We start from the raw sequence: 20,127 nt of genomic DNA, 5'->3' as shown, positions 1-20,127 counted from the left end.
AATTGTAGGAAGATGATGAGAAAGAATTGTAGAGGAAAGGATTATTTATAGTAGTAAAATATAATAAATATATAGGTTAGAATTTTAACAGGTGATTGGACAATTCATGGAATGCATGCAAAATATTTTGGCAAGGAATCCTGCAAATAAGATATTCCCACGTTGATGAGAAATTTCACTGCCCAAAAGCCTGCTTTCAGACTCGTCACTTTGATGGACGAGTTAAGCTTTGTTATGTATGAGCTTGTCCAATGGAATGACGAGATAATTCATTTGCCGTATGGGCTCGTCCAATGGAATGACGAGGTTATTCTTCAAGGGTTATGGCTCTCCCAATGAATGGACGAGCTAGTAAAGCCTAGGGTTCACGCTTTCTCTTTCTTCCTGCATGTGATTTGTATAGGGTTTGGTTTACTATAAATACCATTAACATCTTCATTCATTCTCACCAAACCAAATCTACTACATTTATATATTTACTTATTTTCATCAAACAAAATATTCTACATTCATATCTCCTAAATCAAATCAAATATTCCACATCCATGGCTCAAAGAAATTTAATTGTGTCTATCCATTCCGAAGGGTCCCTTTTCACAGATCCAAGTGAGGGATTCTCATTTTGCAATACGAATTTGCATATGTTCAAAATCCACATCAACTTCGACTTCCATCATTTAAAAGACCGTATTGAAAAAAAGTTACAACGTTATGTTGAAGACATCATTTATCGCCATCCATTATTTAATGGAGATGATAATACCGTCTTTTACATAATGACACCCATTGAGATCGACGAAGATGTCAAGTCGATGTTTCAATGTCATACAACATTATCTCAATTACCCACCATTGAGATATATGTTCGTCTAGTCGAAAATCTTGAAGAACAACCGAGTCATAATGAAAATGTTGAAGAACAACCGACTCACAACGAAAATCTCTATTATCCAACGCAATCTGTACATTCACACGACTATGGAATGAGTCAAGCCATTGACGAAGAACCGACTCAAAATAATGAACCTTTCATACCAAATGAAGAGGTAGGCGAGAATAGTGAGGATGATCTTGAGGAGGTTCGGTTTGAAGATCTATTTGGTGTTAGCGATGACGATGGCAATGAAGAAATATTCGACACAGCGACAGTTGCACTAAGAGCGCAACCAATTAGTTTGTACAACCCACCTGTGCACATGCAAAACATAAGTTTGGATGATGCTGAACCAATCTCCATTTTCGGAAGTTTCATACCAACTCACAATGCTGACGAAATAGAGGAGGGCATCGAGTATGAAAATAAGGAAGAGTGTGTTCTGGCGTTGCAACAATGGCATATAAAACGTAGTCTAGATTTTTCTGTGGTTAAATCTAACAATGTACGTTTTGTCATCAAATGTAGAAATTCAACATGCAATTTCAAATGCAGGGTCTCTTTGCGTAAGGGCAACTCAAGGTGGAAAGTTGGTAAGTCTGGTGGGCCTCATACGTGCACAACCACTTCCATGTCACAAGACCATACAAAACTCAGCTCAGAAATGATTAGTAAGAGCATAATGGAGCTTGTAAATCGGGACGCTTCTCTTAAGGTGAAGGTTATCATCGCTCATGTTGCTGAGAAATACAGGTATATCATATCCTACAAAAAGGCATGGATTGCAAAAGTGTAAGGCAATTGAGTCGCTGTATGGAAATTGGGAGACATCTTACAACGATCTTCCGCAGTGGATACTGGTAATGAAAACATATCTACCAGGTACCATTATAGAATTACAATCCTTACTTGTGATTTCAAATGATGGTTTATAGTTGGGTGACCAAAGGATATTTCATCGTCTGTTTTGGGCGTTTCGACCATGTATACGTGGTTTCACGTATTGTAAACCTATTGTGCAGGTTGATGGAACATGGTTGTATGGCAAGTACAGAGGGACTTTGTTGATGGCTGTGGCACAGGATGGAAACAGGAACATATTTCCGATAGCGTTCGCATTGGTTGAAAGTGAGACAAAGGAAGCTTGGAGTTTCTTTCTTAAGAATTTAAGAATACACGTTACCCCCCAAGCAAATCTATGCCTAATATCAGACAGGCATGAATCGATAAAGAGTGCATACAACAATCCGGAAAATGGATGGCAGTATCCTCCATCATCACACGTGTATTGCATTAGACACATCACGCAAAACTTCATGCGCGAGATTAAAGACAAGGATCTGCGTAAAATAGTTGTTAGCATAGGTTATGCGTTAACAGAGGCAAAATTTAACTACTATCGGGGGGAAATCCAAAGAACAAACAACGACGCTTTATCATGGATAGACAACATCCCTCGGGAGAAGTGGGCAAGGGAATTTGACGGAGGGCAACGCTGGGGTCACATGACAACTAACCTAACAGAAGCAATGAACTCGGTGCTAAAAGAAACCTGAAACCTTCCAATCACTGCATTGGTCAAATCTACGTACTATCGTTTAGGATCATTATTTGGTAGAAGAGGCCATCAATGGACAAAAATGTTAGCCTCTGGGCAGGTTTTCACTGATAACTGCAACAAGGGGATGGCTGAGGAAGTCATCAAAGCTAACACGCACAACATCATGCAGTTCGATCAAGAGAGATTTTATTTCATGGTCCAAGAGAAGATTAATCATAACGACGGTCGACCAACCGGAACATTCAGCGGTGATCTGAGGAAAAAACACTGTGACTGTGGGAAATTTCAGGCATTTCACTTACCTTGCTCCCATGTAATCGCAGCATGTTCAAGCATATGCCAGGACTACTTCATTCACATTTCAGACATCTTCAAAATTCTTAACGTCCTCAAGGTCTATAAGGAGAGTTTCCTAGGACTTCCCCATGAGGAGAATTGACCACAATATGAAGGATTTACTCTTTGCCACGACGACTCTATGAGAAGGAGGAAGAAAGGGCGCCCAAACAGCACCAGGATTAGAACCGAGATGGACGACGTTGAGAAGGAAAAGAGAAGGTGTGGAATTTGCCATGAAATAGGACACATGCGTAGGAAATGTCCTAATGTTGCAGGACCGTCCCAACGACCATCCAGATGATTATGTTGTTATTTTAAATATCCGTCCAGATGATTTTTTTTAATTATTAACTACTATGCACGTACTATATATAAACCATTGTGTATTTCTAATGTCTTTTGAGAATAAACAATTATGAAATACATTTGATAATCAAAGGCTTCTGGTTACAAAGTACGACCACATTAACTAAACAACAACAACAACAACCAACACAAGTGGTAATTAAAAAACTAATCAACAACAACAACCAACACAAGTGGACCTTCAACTCCTCTATTAACTTCACCACTATGTGCCGAAAACATACACTAAACATCTTCATCATTTTCTATACGATCCAGGTAATACATGTACGTACCATAGGGGCTTGCATCAGTCAACGTTATGTATGGACAATGATACTCTACTTTCCTCACCTTCATACGACACCCGCCGAACTGTCAGAAGCCAGTGTGGATGGTTGAAATCAGTGTTCTGAAATTCCATTGCGGATCAAGGCAAACACTGATTTTTTCACCTTGTCCATAAAATACAAGACCCCAAACAGACATTCTGACCAAAAGAAAGGATTTTGTGATCTAAGTTACATTTCTAGAAGTTCTGCTATTTATAAAAAATTAATATTTGAATATTCGGCCAATCATTGGCCGAGACAGTACAAACACAATGCAATTGCTCGGTCATTGAAATTTTGGAGGGAAACATATCATTCCCAAAAAATTATTGAAATTTTGGAGGGAAACATATCATTTTTATTATTAATATATAAGAAAAAAATTATTTTTATTATTAATATTATAAAAAATAATCATTTTTATTATTTATATTTTAATAAAACAATATTAGAAAACTATTATTTGTATTTTATAAAAATATTATTAATATTTTTTAAAAAGTCAATTATATTAATTAAATATAGAATTAATTAGAAAACTATTTAATAATGATTTTAATAAAGTTATTTAATTATATAATAGTTTTTAAAATAATAAAAAATAAAAAAAATTAATCCCTTCACTAGCTCGGCCAATGAATGGTCGAGCCTACCCGGCGCAAAATAGGCCTCAACAACTCGCCCAATGAATGGACAAGCCCAAATAAGAAAAGGGGGCAGATTGGGAAATTTTTTTCAAACTGGAGTATTGTGGGAAATTAATTTCAGCTTTGGGGCATTTTGAGAAAAAAGTCTAAAAGTGGAGGTCGTAAGTGACGGCGAAAAATAACAGTCCAAATTAATGAGAATAGTTTTAGAGTTGTTAAATATTTGTGTGATTCACCTGTAAAAATTATTTTGTTCAATATATTTGGTTCTGCATTTATATCTTGAGCTTTGATGATAACAACGTTTTATTTGTGTGAGGATAATTTTGGCACTCTAATGATTTGTTATTAAGTAGCTTTAACAAACAATTTTGATTTTGATCATATGATGTGTAACATCATCAGTTTCTGAACTTTGTATTCCAAATTCGCTTCTGCGTTGCAAATAGAAGTTCTGAAAGACGTCAATATTGTTGTTGCAATGTTCTTTCAGCTTTTGCGTTATCTCACCCATCAGAAGCTTCTGAGGAGACACTATGTTGATGTTGCAATGTTCTCTCAGTTGTTTTGCTTCTGGACATGACTCTGATCAACAAGCTTATGAAGAATGGCAGGCTTCGGAATTTGTGTTATGTAGCTGAAGATTCTGAATATCTCAAGACAAACGATTGATGCTATCAAGGTTCTGACTGAGGTTTCTGAAGATTCTGAAGACACTGAAGAACTCAAGTTAGACTACTGACACTGTCAAGGTTTTAAAGTTTCTGAATCCAACTCTCTACTTCTTCACTCATTCTTCAATCATCTTTTATCAAAAGCCAATGAATTTGAAGATAAGATCAAATGGGAACGTGATCAAATAGTACATAGTACAAATCAAATAACCTTTCCACTACCTGATTTTGTGGGCAAGGATTGTACTATTCATCACACCTATCATTGAATATGTGGGCAAAAGGACGTATGTGGTATCATTCCTTTCTCATCCAACAGTAGACAGCCGCTCTAGGAGTTTTCCCCATTTTCCCCTCCAACAGTCACATGCTTACACTATATAAGCATGCATTAGAGACTTGAAGAATTTCGCTGATCTACACAAGTATTTTGACAAGCTAATTTTTTGTGTGAAAAGCTATCATCTTTTGTATATAGTGTTCATTAAGTATTTAGTATTCATTTGTGTAATATGCTTTTGAAGAAGCATCTTGTAACACATAAAGTTTTATTCAAACTGTTTGTTTGGTTCCTTAAGGAGGTTATCCTTGAGAAGACAAAGAAAGTTGTTCTTTGTGAATCCTTGAGGAGACTAAGGTTTAGTTGGATCCTTGAGAAGACAAAGAAGGGTATTCTTTGTGTTTGTTGTAATTTGTTGATTATAGTGGATTAAGTCCTTGTGTATAAGGCAAATCACCTTGGCGGGTGGACTGGATTAGCTTTGAGTTTCAAGCGAACCAGGATAAAAAATCATTGTGTTTTTATCTCTTCATTATTTAACTTGTTAGTAGTGTTTTTATTTTGGAAAAAGCTTTTGCTTTTAAAACCCAATTCAAACCCCTTATTTCTTGTCTTTTTCAAACCGTCAATTGGCATCAGAGCTCCGGTTCTGATTGTGATAAAAAGTTTATATTAACACCTCATAGTGTTCAGTATTCATTCAGTTGTGTGAGAAACAATGGTTGCTGCTAACGTTAATAATGATAGAGCTCATTATAGTGTTAAACCACCTATTTTTGATGGTGAAAATTTTGACTACTGGAAAGACAGAATATAAAGTTTCTTTCTTGGTTACGATGTTGATCTCTGGGATCTCGTAGTTGATGGCTATGTTCACCCACTAAATGCTGAAGGAAATATGTTAGCAAGAAGTGCTATGTCTGATAAACAAAAGAAAGACTTTAAAAATCATCATAAGGCCAGAACCATTTTGCTCAATGTTATCTCTTATACGGAGTATGAGAAGATAACAAACAAAGATTCTGCCAAATCCATCTTTGACTTCTGAGAATGACTCATGAGGTAAACGCTCAAGTAAAGGAAACAAAGTCCTTGGCCTTAATCCAGAAATATGAGGCTTTCAAAATGGAAGATGATGGAAATGTTGAAACCACGTTCTCGAGGTTTTAGATGCTTATTGCGGGACTTAAGGTTTTGGACAAAGGGTATTCTACATCTGATCATGTCAAGAAAATTATCAGAAGTCTTCCCAAAAAATGGAGACCTATGGTAACTGCTCTAAAGCTGGCTAAGGATCTTAATAACATCGGTCTTGAAGAACTTGTTAGTTCTTTAAGAAATCATGAGATTGAGTTAGAAGAAGATGAACCTCAGAGGAGAGGTAAATCTGTAGCTCTAAAATCTAAGCCTGAGAACACTAGAGTATATCAAGCTAAGGAAGAATCAGAAGGATTTGATGAAGACACAGAAGATGATGATGAACTATCTCTAATCTCAATAAGATTCAGTAGACTCTGGAAACACATGAAAAGCAGTCAATGGAAATTCAAAGGATTCAGAAGGACTGTTGGTCGCTTCGAATCCTCGTCTAGTCAAAAGAAGCAAACTTCTGGAAAAGAAGTTATATGTTTCGAGTGCAAGGAGCCAAGCCATTACAAGAATGATTGTCCCAAGCTGAAGAAGGATAAAAGGCCCAAGAAAAACTTCTCCAAAGTCAAGAAAGGGTTGATGGTTACCTGGGATGACTCGGAATCTAAAGAAGAAGAGTCTGACGAGGAAAAAGCTAATGTTGCACTGATGGCAACTACTGAGGATCCCACAAGCTCCGAGGAACCAGAAGACAAGGTGTTGTCTGAATTAGAATCAGACTCCAATTCTAAAGAGGTATTCTTTAATCTATCTCGTTCTGATATTGAAAGTTGTCTTTCTGAAATGTTGGAATAGTACCAGAGTCTTCAAAGCAAATACAAGGACCTTAAACAAGTCCAAGTAACTGCATTGAAACTCAGAAAGAGCTTGAGAATGATATTTCCTCTCTAAACGAAAAATTATTTTCTTTAGAAAGTAATAACTCTGCTTTGAAAATCAAAATTTTAAAACTAGAAGAGGAAATAACTTCAGAAGCTTATGGTACTGATTGTCTCATCAGATATGACAGAGCATTCCAGTACTTTCTGGATAAAAGCATAGATAGAAGAAAAATGACATCCTTGATCTATGGAGTTAGCAGAGATGGCAAGAAAGGTTTGGGTTGTATAGAAACTACAAAACCTGACGAAAGTCATAAGGTTAAACCAAAACCTCTCTATGTGGATTTCATGTCTGCTGGCACTGAGTCTGATATTTCTGCACAGACATAGAAGCATACTAAGGATAAGAACTTTGTTCTCAAACCTAAGTATCATGCAAAACTCTCTCATGATTATCCTTGAGATAAAAGACCCAAAGTTGTAAGAAACTCTGGCAAATTAACAAAAGAGTACCCAGAAAGTGGGTACCTAAGGATAAAATCATTTATGTTGTAGACATCCTTAACAGCTCAGCTAAAACACCAATCATGGTACATGGACAGTGGATGCTTGAGACACATGACGGGCAGAAGGTCTATGTTACAAGATTTAGAACTTAAGCCTAGAGGCTTTGTTGGTTTCAGAGGAAACCAGAAAAGAAAGATCATTGGCTCTAGAACCATTGCTAATAGTAAATATCCATCTATTACTAATGTTCTTTTATTTGATGGTCTAATGCATAATCTGTTGTCCATTAGCCAACTTAGTGATAATGGTTATGATATCATCTTCAATCAAAAGTCTTATAATGCTGTTAATCAGAAAGTTGGCACAATCCTTTTTAATGGAAATAGGAAAAACAATATTTACAAAATTAAACTTTCTGATCTTGAAGATCAAAATGTAAAATGTCTAATGTCTGTTAACGAAGAGTAATGGGTTTAGCATAGACATTTGGGTCATGTTAGCATGAGAAGGATTTCTCAGCTAAATAAGCTTGAATTAGTCAAAGGTCTACCCAAACTGAAGTTCGCTTCAGATGCTCTTTGTGAAGCATGTCAGAAAGGCAAGTTTTCTAAGACATCTTTTAAAGATAAAACTGTTGTTTCTTCCTCTAGACCATTAGAACTTCTGCACATTGATTTATTTGGACCAGTGAAAACTACTTCTATCAATGGAAATAAGTATGGATTAGCCATTGTTGATGACTACAGTCGTTGGACATGGGTAAAGTTCTTGAAACACAAGGATGAGTCTCACTCTGTGTTCTCAACCTTCTGCTCACTAGTGCAAACAGAAATGAATTACAAAATAGTCAAAGTCAGAAGTGATCATGGTGACGAATTTGAAAATAAACATTTTGAAAATCTTTTTGAATCAAATGGTATTTCCCATGGTTTCTCATGTCCTAGAACTCCACAGAAAAATGGAGTTGTAGAAAGGAAGAATAGGACTTTACAATAAATGGTCTGCACCATGATCCAAGAAACTAATATGGCTAAGCATTTATGGGCATAAGCAGTTAATACAACATGTTATATTCAGAACAAGATTTATATCTGACTTATTCTGGGTAAGACTCCTTATGAATTGTGGAAGAATAGAAAGCCCAACATTTCTTAATTTCATCCTTTTGGATGTGAATGCTTTATGTTAAACACTAAAGAGAATCTTGGCAAGTTTGACTCTAAGGCACAGAAGTTTTACTATTAGGATATTTGAACGCTCCAAAGGCTACAGAATCTTTAATACAAAAACACAAATTGTTGAAGAATCAATTCATGTTATATTCAATGATAAGCTTGATCCTGAAAAGTCAAAGCTAGTTAAGAAATTTGCAGATCTGAAGATTAATCTTTCAGAATCTAAAGAAATTGTCTCTGAAGAAAAAGACTCAGAAGGCAAGGCTAAAGAATCTGAAGAAACGACTCAACAAAAATCAACTTTTGATCCCACTCATCAGAAGAATAGTATATCAAGAAATTCCCATTCCTAAGAACTGGTTCTGAGACACAAGAATGCTTCAGCCAGAACTAGATCTTCATTCAGACCCTCTAAAGAAACTCTTCTAGATTTTGTGTCTCTGATAGAACCCACCTCCATTGATGAAGCTCTTCTAGATAATGAATGGATTCTAGCAATTCAAGATAAACTAAATCAATTCACCAGAAACAATATTTGGGATCTTGTTCAGAAACCAAAAGGCTTCCATGTCATTGGAACCAGATGGTTTTTTCAGAAATAAGCTGAATGACAAAGGCAAAGTTGTCAGAAACAAAGCTCGACTGGTAGCTCAAGGTTATAGTCAGAAATAAGGTATAGACTATACAAAAACATTTGCTCCAGTTTCCAGGTGAGAGTTTATTCGTCTTTTAATTTCTTTTGCAGTCAATCATAACATCATACTTTATCATATAGATGTTAAGAGTGCATTCCTGAATGGTTATATTTCTGAAGAAGTTTATGTGCATCAACCTCCTGGTTTTTTGAAAGTTCTCAAAATTCTAATTATGTTTTTAAACTGAAAAAATATTTGTATGGTCTGAAGTAAGCTCCAAGAGATTGGTATGATAGACTAAGAAACTTTTTGTTGGAAAATAATTTTACCAGAGGAAAAGTGGACACAACTCTATTTTGCACAACCTTCAAGAATGACATTCAGGTCTTGTAAATATACGTCGATGATATTATTTTTGGTTCTACTTATGCGTCATTGTGCAAGGATTTTGCTAAGTCTGTGCAGGCAGAATTTGAAATGAGTCTGACGGGAGAACTGAAGTTCTTTCTGGTAATTCAAATTGATCAAATGAGAATCACTTAATTGCTATTAAGAGAATCTTTAGGTATCTGAAAGGTACTACTAATCTTGGTTTATTTTATAGAAAATCAAGTGAGTATAAATTAGTAGGCTATTATGACGTTGACTATGTTGGAGAGAGAATTGAAAGAAAAAGTACTTCTGGAAGTTGCTAATTTCTGGGAGATAACTTAATCTCATGGTCCAACAAGAGATAGTCAATAATTGCGCTTTCAACAACTAAAGTTGAATATATTGTAGCTTCTGGATGCAACACTCTGATACTCTGGATGAAGAGTCAGCTGGAAGATTATCAGATATTTGAGAGTAACATTCATATTCTCTGTGATAATACTTCTTCTATATGTTTATCTAAGAATCCTATCTTGCATTCTATGGCTAAGCATATTGAAATAAAACATCATTTTTTACGTGACTATGTTCAGAAGGGAATTTTTTACTTAAAATTTGTTGATACAGACCATGAATGGGTTGATATATTTACAAAACCCCTTGCTGAAGATAGATTCACATTCATTCTGGAAAATCTATTTATGAAACCATATCCAGAATGAAAAGATGTTATTCAGAATGTAAAGTCTCCAGAACTTTAGGTAAGATTCGGAGATTTTTTTGCTTTCTGACTCTGAAACTTGAAGCTTTCTGAAGTAAAGAAGTTTTCAGGAATCAGAAAGGTTTTGATCAAAAGCAATCTTATCAATTTGTCTTCCTGATTTTGACTAGTTGAAGCATTTAACGGTTGTCTTGCCGTTTGATTTCGTGTGATTCTTAGTGAAGACAAATGTCCCACTTTTTGATCATGCGTGATTAAAGAGTGACACATTGGGTTTAACAATTCTTGGAATTAGGTCTAAACCTTTACACTTCCCCCCATGTATGTGCACACCTTTTGTCATCATTGCTAAAATTGTCTATTTAAACTCACATCACTCACATTTTCAAACTACGCGCACATTTATCCTACACTTTCAAGTTTTTTCAACCTCAAATATCTCTCTCTCTCTCTCTCTCTTTATCTCTCTCTCTCTCTCTCAATTATTCTTCATCTCCATCTTCATCTTCATCACTCAAATGGATGAATAACAATCTTCAATGGGTCAACAATATGCAAAGTCTGCTGAACAACTACTTCATATTGAAGGCACTGTACTAGAAGGAATTCTTGAACTCACTCTCCACACTCCAGATAAATGAACTTGCGGTGCTCTGTGAAATGATCTTGGACTTCAAAAATTTGAAGGAAAATGGTTTCGATTTCACAGAAACCCTGAATGTTCAAGGATGGAACAAGTTCTTCGAGACTTACAAGTCCAGTCTATCATGTGCTTGTCAAGCAATTCTGGGTTCATAACACTGCGGAAAGAGAAACAATCACTTCCCATGTTATGAATAGGAAAATTGTCATGACATAAAAGTCCATTGTTGACCTCATTAGGCATGATGGGAAAGGGAAAGAGTTCATAGTGCAACCATCTCAACTAAGAGGGACACTGACATCTCTTCAGTAATCTTCAAAAAGGGTACCAACTTTGTTGATGAAAAGGGCCCTAGTGCCAAGGATTTAACCAACAATCTGAGGGTTTAGTTCAAGATTATCCTAGGGTGTATCAATCATAGACCAAGTACCAATAGTTCTAATAACATCAATACTCATCAGAAGATTATGTTGTTCCTTCTGGAGAAAGAAGTTAAGTTGGGTTTACCATCCCTTCTATTCAAATTCATCAGGGATTCTATCAGAGAATCCAAAACTTGTGGATCTTCCAAGAAATCCAGAAGCAAATTCATCCCAAATGGCAGGTTAATCTCAGGCATTCTGGTGGAAAGTGGAGTGGTAGATGACCTTCTGGTCAGTGGGATAACAGATGAACTGGTAATGGATGCTAGGAAAGTGTTATGGGGTAATAACTTAAAGAGTATGGGTCTCATCTCAAATACTAGAAGACCAAATATCGTTATATCCAAGGATGATATATGTGGTACCAGAAATCTAATAGATGATTATCCCATCTTCACCAAAGTGGACCCCTCACATGTTCTAATGGTGTGTCTAGAAAGTTGTCTAAAGGATGGCATCGACCCATTAGTGGATCCCTTTAATCTTCCATAAACTTACCCAGACGTTCACAGTAAAAGGAAAAAGGAATTCAGAGGAGAAGGATCTTTCAAAGCTCAGAAGAAGAAAAAGGTAGCTATCTTTCAAGATAAAGATAAGACGCCTCTAAGTGAGCGCCAAAAGGTTATGATCCTGAAAGATACGTCTGGGGTTGTTCAACCCTCAAGAGCTTCTGGTAAATTTCCTGTTGACTCTTCTAATTCTGTTTATGTTCCATGTAGAATCTTACCATCAACTCTACCATCTCAACCTATTGTGTCTGAACTACTTCCATTACCCACAACAGAAATAACTCCACCCATTTCAACTCCTGTTATTAATTTACCACCACCACCCGTGATCAATATACCATAACCTACAGAAACCATAGCAATATTTGTCAGAGAAACTCTTATAGTTTCTGTTCCAATTTTAGAACAACCATTGATACCACCTCCATCATCTCCTCCACAGTTACAAAATACACCCACCTCGCCACCATTAATTGTTTCTGCTCCCCAACCAACTAATCCAAATGTCACACCACCTAGAACATCTCCTGCAAGAAGTGTTTCTGACGGACATGTTTCCGAAGGAACTCCTGAATGAATGTTCGACTTTGAACCAGAAGTCACCTCATCAGAATCATCCCCCATCATTCTATCCTATAATTCATCCGTCTTTGGTCTTGACTTTGACGAATTCAGAATCAATTTAACCATTACATATCCCAAAATCCAAACACCGTCCTCTCCTGACCTTGGTAAGATTCTCATGGAATTTGATTCAGAATCTAAGAAGCGTTTGGAGAAAGCAATGACTGTTAGTCATTCTTCTGCAAACCCTGCTGCTAGTGACTCATAATGGGAAGCTTACAAAAGCTGGATGAATTCTAAAGTCTCTAGGATGAAGGATAATAGGTATACTTTAGCAGAAAACAAGTTTCGTTCTGGGTTCGTACCCTTAATGGAATTATGGAAGCTGAGGAATTCTCAACTTTGTCTTCCTGCACCATAAGTTAAGGAGGTTTCTCCAGAACCCATGGGAGTAGAAGAAGAAGAAGCTACAACAACAGAACCTGCTCAACACATCGACTCTGCTGCTTTAGAGCCTTCTGCTTCTGAACCTGAAGATGCTGTAATGGAAGAAGCTCCAAACCAGATTGTGGTCTCTAAAGCTTCTACATCTCAGCCTATTCTAGTTTCTCTTTAGAGAACCATTTAGAAGATTAAGGCTGATAATGCAAAGGTCAATGAGCGTCTGGATAAGCAAGATTTGATGTTCTAGTTGATTCTATCAAGACTTCTTCCTCCTCCTCCACCCCATCCTCAGAACCCCTAGAATTTTGTTTTACTTCAACTGTTTTTCATTTCTTTTTCTTTTGTTTCTATACTCTGCACTACCTTTTTGGCAAGTTTTCAATGAAATTTTTGTTTGTTTCTATTTATTTACTTTGTCTTTTTATTCTTTTTGATAACATAACCTTCTAAAGTGGGAGAAAACATAACCTTCTAAAGTGGAAGAATTAAGAGTTTATTTTGATATCTAAATTCCTAAGTAAAAAACCCAAATATTTTTTTAATGTTTCTATTAACAAATACTTCGAGAAAATTCTGTTAAGTGTTTTTTCCAGGGCTAACTCTCAAGATTCAAAATGATTTTTTAAAGCTCTTTTCTCAAGAATCAGAATGATTCTTCAAAGAAGTTTTTGAAGAAAGGTCTTCAAGAAGTTTCTGAAGAAAAGTCCTCAAAGAAGTTTTCTGAAGAAAGACTCTTCAAAGAAGTTTCTGAAGAAATCCCCTCTTAAAGTCTATCAAAATATTGATGTTATCAACTAGTGTTCTGGACAACAACAATCAACTTCTGAAGTTAAACCAGATTCTGATTAGTTATTCATTCTGGTACTTCAATAGGTAAATCAGGAAAGTGTTCTTTCATTCCTAGTTTATCTTTATAGGACTATACATCTCATTGGGAGCTTTGTGCTTCTGTAAGATGTATTCTTATGTGATTACCCTGTACAAAATTATTCATCAAAATACATGTTTTGTCATCATCAAAAAAGGGGAGATTGTTAGAACAAGATTTAGTTTTGCATCTATACCTTGAGTTTTGATGATAAACAACATTGTATTTGTGTGAGAATAATTTTGGCACCCTAATGGTTTGTTATTGTGTAGCTTTAACAAACAGTTTTGATTCTGATCATATGATATGTAACATCATTAGTTTTTGAACTTTGTGTTCCAAATTCTCTTATGCATTGCAATTAGAAGTTCTGAAAGATGTCAATATTGTTATTGCAATGTTCTTTCTGCTTCTGTGTTATCTCACCCATCAGAAGCTTCTGAGGAGACATTGTGTTGCTATTACAATGTTCTCTCAATTGTTTTGCTTATGGACTTGACTCTGATCAACAAGCTTCTGAAGAATGGCAAGCTTCTAAAGTTGTGTTATGTAGATGAAGATTCTAAATATCTCAAGATAGAAGATTGATGTTATCAAGGTTCTGACTGAGGTTTCTGAAGACTCTGAAGATTTTGAAGATACTGAAGAACCCAAGCCAGACTAATGACACTGTCAAGGTTCTGAAGTTTCTAAATCCAACTCTCTATTTCTTCATTTCATGCTTCAATCATCTTTTATCAGAAGCCAATGAATCTGAAGATAAGGTCAAATGGGAACGTGATCAAATAGTACATAATACAAATTGAACAACCTTTCCACGACTTTTTTACTGCCTTGCCCTATTTCTAAAATTTTATTCCCAATATACCCCACTCTAAAATTAAATTCCCATGGTGCCCTATTTTTCAGTATCCACTTGCCCAATGGATGGACGAGTTGTTGAAGGATGTTTATGGTAGTAGGGACTCAGCCAATGGTTGGCCGAGTTAATGAAGGAACGATTTTTTTTTAATTTAAAAACATTTTTTAGTATTAATAATAAATGCTTTTTATAATAATTTTATTATTTAAATAATATAATTTATAATTTTTTTCTAATAATTTTTTTATAAATTAAATTTATTTTAATAATAAAATTATAATTATATTAATTTAGCATATAAATAATTGTAAGAAATAATAAACATTTTATTTATCTACATGGAAAAAAATACATTTTATTTGTTATAGTGACCGCCTGTTCCACATCTTATGCCTACTTTTTTGCGTTTTCCCTTGACTGAGTCTTCAGCTCTTTGTCTTGGGGGAGATGGAGATGAGTCGGAAGACAGATCTTGATGTTGATCTTGATGTTGTTGTGATGTATTGGGACGCATTTCCATACTGTCGAAATCTTGAGTGGAAAAAGTAGGGATATCCAGTAGTTGCTCATCTGTGAGATCAAAGTCGGGTAGTGAATGTGTTGGTTGTGTGAAGGTGTTGGGTTATGTGTGTTGAATTGGAGGATAGTAGACATCATCAGGGTTGAATGTAGAAGTGGGTTGTGCGAATGTAGTGTTAAATTTTTGGGGTTGAGATTGGGGGTTTGAGTTATCAAAGTTTGGTTGAGGAATTGGAGTGTATTGTTTGGGTAGGCGTAGGTTGGTTTGTTGTTGATATTATTGGTTGTAAAAGTAGTTTGTTTAAGGGAATGGAGTGTGGGGATTTTGGTGTCGGGATGAGGTGGCATAAAAGGTGTGTTGTTGTGTGGTCTGGGTGGTTTGGTAAAAGAGGGCATCAATGGACAAAAACGTTGGCCTTTGGCCAAGTTTTCACTGATAATTGCAACAAGGGGGTGGCTGAAGAAGTCAATAAAGCTAACACACATAACATCATACAATTTGATCGCGAGAGATTCTATTTCATGGTCCATGAAAAGATTAATCAGAACGATGGTCGACCAACCGGTACTTTCAGCGTTGATCTTAGGAAACAACACTACGATTGTGGGAAATTTCAGGCATTTCACTTACCTTGCTCCCATGTAATCGCATCATATTCGAGTATACGCCAGAACTATTCCATTCACATACCAGACGTGTTCAAAATTCTTAACGTCTTCAAGGTCTACAAGGAGAGATTCCTAGGACTTCCCCATGAGGAGAATTGGCCATGATATGAAGGATTTACTCTTTGCAACGACGACTCTACGAGAAGGAGGAAGAAAGGGCGTCCAACCAGAACCTGGATTAGAACCGAAATGGACAATGTTGAAAAGGAAAAGAGAAGGTGTGGTATTTTCCTTGAAATAGGACACATGCGTAGGAAATGTCCAAATGTTGCAGGACCCTCTAGATGATTATGCTGTTTTTTATTATCAACTATTATGCACGTACTATCTTATCAACCCTTGTGTATTTATAATGTCTTTTGGAAACAAACATTATGGAATACATTTGATAATAAAAGGCTTATGGTTACAAAGTACAATCACAACAACTTAAATTCATAAAGCTTATTAACTAACTAATCAACAATAACAACCAACACAAGTGGACCTTCAACTCCTCTGTTAACTTCACCACTATGTCTTGAAAACACACTAAACATCTACATCATTTTCTATACGATCCAGGTAATACGTGTATGTACCATCGGGGCTTGCATCAGCCAATGTTATGTATGGACAGTTATTCTCTACTTTTCTCACCTTCATACGACACCCCACCCAATTTTCGAAAACCAATATGGATGGTTGCAATCAGTGTTATGAATTCCATTGTGGATCTAGGCAAACACTGATTTTTTTGTCTTGCCCATAAAACACAAGACCCCAAAGAGACATTCTTACCAAAACAATTTGCTGTCTGATCTGAATTACATTTCTGCAATTCAAGCTATTTATAGAAAATTAAGACGTGAATACTCGGCCATTCATTGGTCGAGACTCTACAAACACAAAGCAATTCCTCGGTCAATGAATGACATGGGTGATAACAATACTATTTAAAAGTAATGTTAATTAATTAAATCTATTAAAATAATTTTTAAAAAAAGAGGCTTCATCAACTCGGTCATCCATTGGCCGACTCCACACATGGAAATACAATCTCTACAAGACTTGTCCAATCATTGGCCGAGTCAATACTATCCAGAAACATCCTTCAACAACTCGTCTATCCATTAGGTGAGTGAATGCTGAAAAATAGGGCACCCTGGGAATTTAATTTCAGAGTGGGGTATGTTGGGAATAAAATTTCAGAAATAGGGCAAGGCGGTAAAAAAGTCCCTTTCCACTACCTGATTTCGTGGGCAAGGATTATACTATTCATCACACCTATCACTGAATATGTGGACGGAAGTATGTACGTGGTATCATTCCTTTCTCATCCAACAGTGGACAGTCGCTCTAAGAGATTTCCCCATTTTTCCCTCCAACGGTCACATGCCTACACTATATAAGCATGCATTGGAGACTTCAAGAATTTCACTGATCTACACAAGTATTTTGACAAGCTAATTTTCTGTGTGAAAAGCTATCATCTTTTGTATATAGTGTTCTTTAAGTATTTAGTATTCATTTGTGTAAATCTGATTTTGAAGAAGCATCTTGTAACACGTAAACTTTTATTCAAATTGTTTGCTTGATTCCTTAAGGAGGTTATCCTTGAGAAGACAAAGAAAGTTGTTCTATGTGAATCCTTGAGGAAACTAAGGTTTAGTTGGATCCTTGAGAAGACAAAGAAGGGTATTCTTTGTGTTTATTGTAATTTGTTGATTATATTGGATTAAGCCTTATGTATAAGGAAAATCACCTTGGCGGATGGACTGGATTAGCTTTGAGTTTCAAGTGAACCAGGATAAAAATCATTGTGTTTTTATCTCTTCATTATTTAACTTGTTAGTAGAGTTTTTGTTTTGGAAAAATCTTTTTCTTTTAAAACTCAATTCAACCCCCCCCCCCCCCCCCCTCCCCTTCTTGTGTTTTTCACACCTTCATATATATGTTTTATTGTTTGAATCTAATCGACTATGTGTTGTGAATATAATTTAAGTTAGTTACTTGGTTAGGCTCAAGTCCAAAAGTTTGTTAGGGTTGAGCATGTATATAATAGATATAGTTTTCAATTTAATTGTACACTATTCTACTCATTCAATAATAATAATTTTATTTTATCTATTCTTCTCTGTCTCTTTTTTGACACAAACTCTTTTCTCACACAAGTGCCTCATGCACTAACAAATTTCGCAAAACCTTGATCTTCTTGTTCCATGTCCTAGGTGCCTGTTTAAGACCATGGAGCGCTTTGTGCAGCCTGTATACTTTCCTTGCTTCCTCCTGAATCACAAACCTATGAGGTTGTGTGACATATACAACTTTGTCTAAGGGATCATTCAAAAATGTTTATTTCATATCTAAGTGAAATGTCGACTAACCTTACTTGCATGCCAAGGCTACCACCAATCTGACAGTTTCCAATCTTGCTACTGAGGCATGTACTTCAGAATAATTGAGTCCTTCTCTCTGAAGAAATCCTCGAGCTACTAAACTTGCTTTATGTATTGTTATCGACCCATCAACGTTGTGCTTCAACTTGAACACCCACTTCACTTCGACAGCTTTTGTATGTTCTAGCAATTCGACTAACTTCCATGTGTTACTCCTTTCAATTGCTTGCAACTCTTCGGCCATAGCTGACTTCCACAGTTTATTCTTTAAGGCTTTGTTATAGTTGATTGGTTCAACACCTGCAAGTAAAGCAAAATGAACTAATGCACCATCTGTTGTGACTTCACCATCCTTAACAACTTCATAGTCTTAAAGCCTTGTTGGAAGAACTCTAGTTCTTTATGGTATTTGGCTTGTACCAGCCACACCCTCTCGACTGTTTGGTTCGATGTCGACTATATCTAGAATCTCAATAACATCTTCGACTTCGATCTCATTAGTTTCTTCTTCGACGCCATAACCCACCATTGGCTTGTTAGTTGCTTCACCAAAATTCCAATCCCATGTATAATTTTCATCAATCACAATATCTCAACTCATTACGATATTCTTATTTATTGGATTGAATAGCCTGTATGCACCAGTTTTATGATATCCTACCAGTATCATAGGTTCACTCTTATCATCAAGCTTCCTTCTTCTTGCATTAGGAACATGCTTGTAACACATAGAGCAAACCATCTTCAGATAAATCACTGATGGTCGTTTTCCACTCCACACTTCTTTAGGAACCTTATTCTTCAGCTTCTTGATAGGGCAATTGTTCAACATATAAACAACAGTCGAAATAGCTTCACCCCATAAGGATTTTGGAAAATTATTTTGCTTCAGCATGCATTTCGCCATGTCCAATATGGTCCTATTTCTTCTTTCTGCTATTCCATTATGTTGAGGAGTATAAGGAGTCGTTACCTCATGATCAACACCATGTTCTGCACATAATGCTTCAAACATCTTGGATGTGTATTCACCACCTTCATCTATACGTAAAACCTTGATTTTATTTTCACCCTGGTTTTGGACAAGCTTCTTGGATCTCTTAAAGATTTCAAATACTTCGTCCTTTCGCTTTATCACATAGATCCACAACTTTCGACTATACTCATCAACAAATGAAACAAAATACTTGTTTCCACCAATGGTATGATCCTCGAATGGGCCACATATATATGAATGTACTACTTCTAGTATGCAAGAGGATCTCATTGGTACATCGAAGCAAAAGAGTTTCTGGATTGCTTCCCTACTAAGAAACCTTCATAAAGCTTGTCGGACATCACAAGACCTGGTATGCCATTTACCGTCTCTTGAGTAATCAATTGATTGAGTGACCTAAAATTCAAATGGCCAAACTTCAAATGACATAACCAATTATCCTTGTTGTCGACAATTGTCTTCAAGCATTATATCTCTGTCGAGTAGATCTTGATCTTAAATATTTTGTTCTTCGACAACGGAGACTTTAAGACCATATTATTCTTTGTGTCGAACATCTCTAAGGCTCCATTTTTTATCACGACTAAGAAACCTTTTTCGACCAGTTGTCCAACACTAAGCAAATTGCACTTCATTCCAAGTACGTAGAGTACATATTTGATTATAGTTTTTCCACCATTGCTCCTATGAATAACTATGTCGCATCTACCTTCTACTTGTAACGAGCTATTATCTGCAAGTTTTATCTTGATCTTCTTCGATTGTTGAAGTCTACTAACCACTCTTTTCGACCAGTCATGTGGTTCGAACAACATGTGTC

This window comes from Lathyrus oleraceus, chromosome 4 (assembly GCF_024323335.1).
Source record: "Lathyrus oleraceus cultivar Zhongwan6 chromosome 4, CAAS_Psat_ZW6_1.0, whole genome shotgun sequence".
Classification (NCBI taxonomy): Eukaryota; Viridiplantae; Streptophyta; class Magnoliopsida; order Fabales; family Fabaceae; genus Lathyrus; species Lathyrus oleraceus.
The sequence above is the reverse complement of the archived record's forward strand: the minus strand, read 5'-3'. Positions refer to the sequence as shown.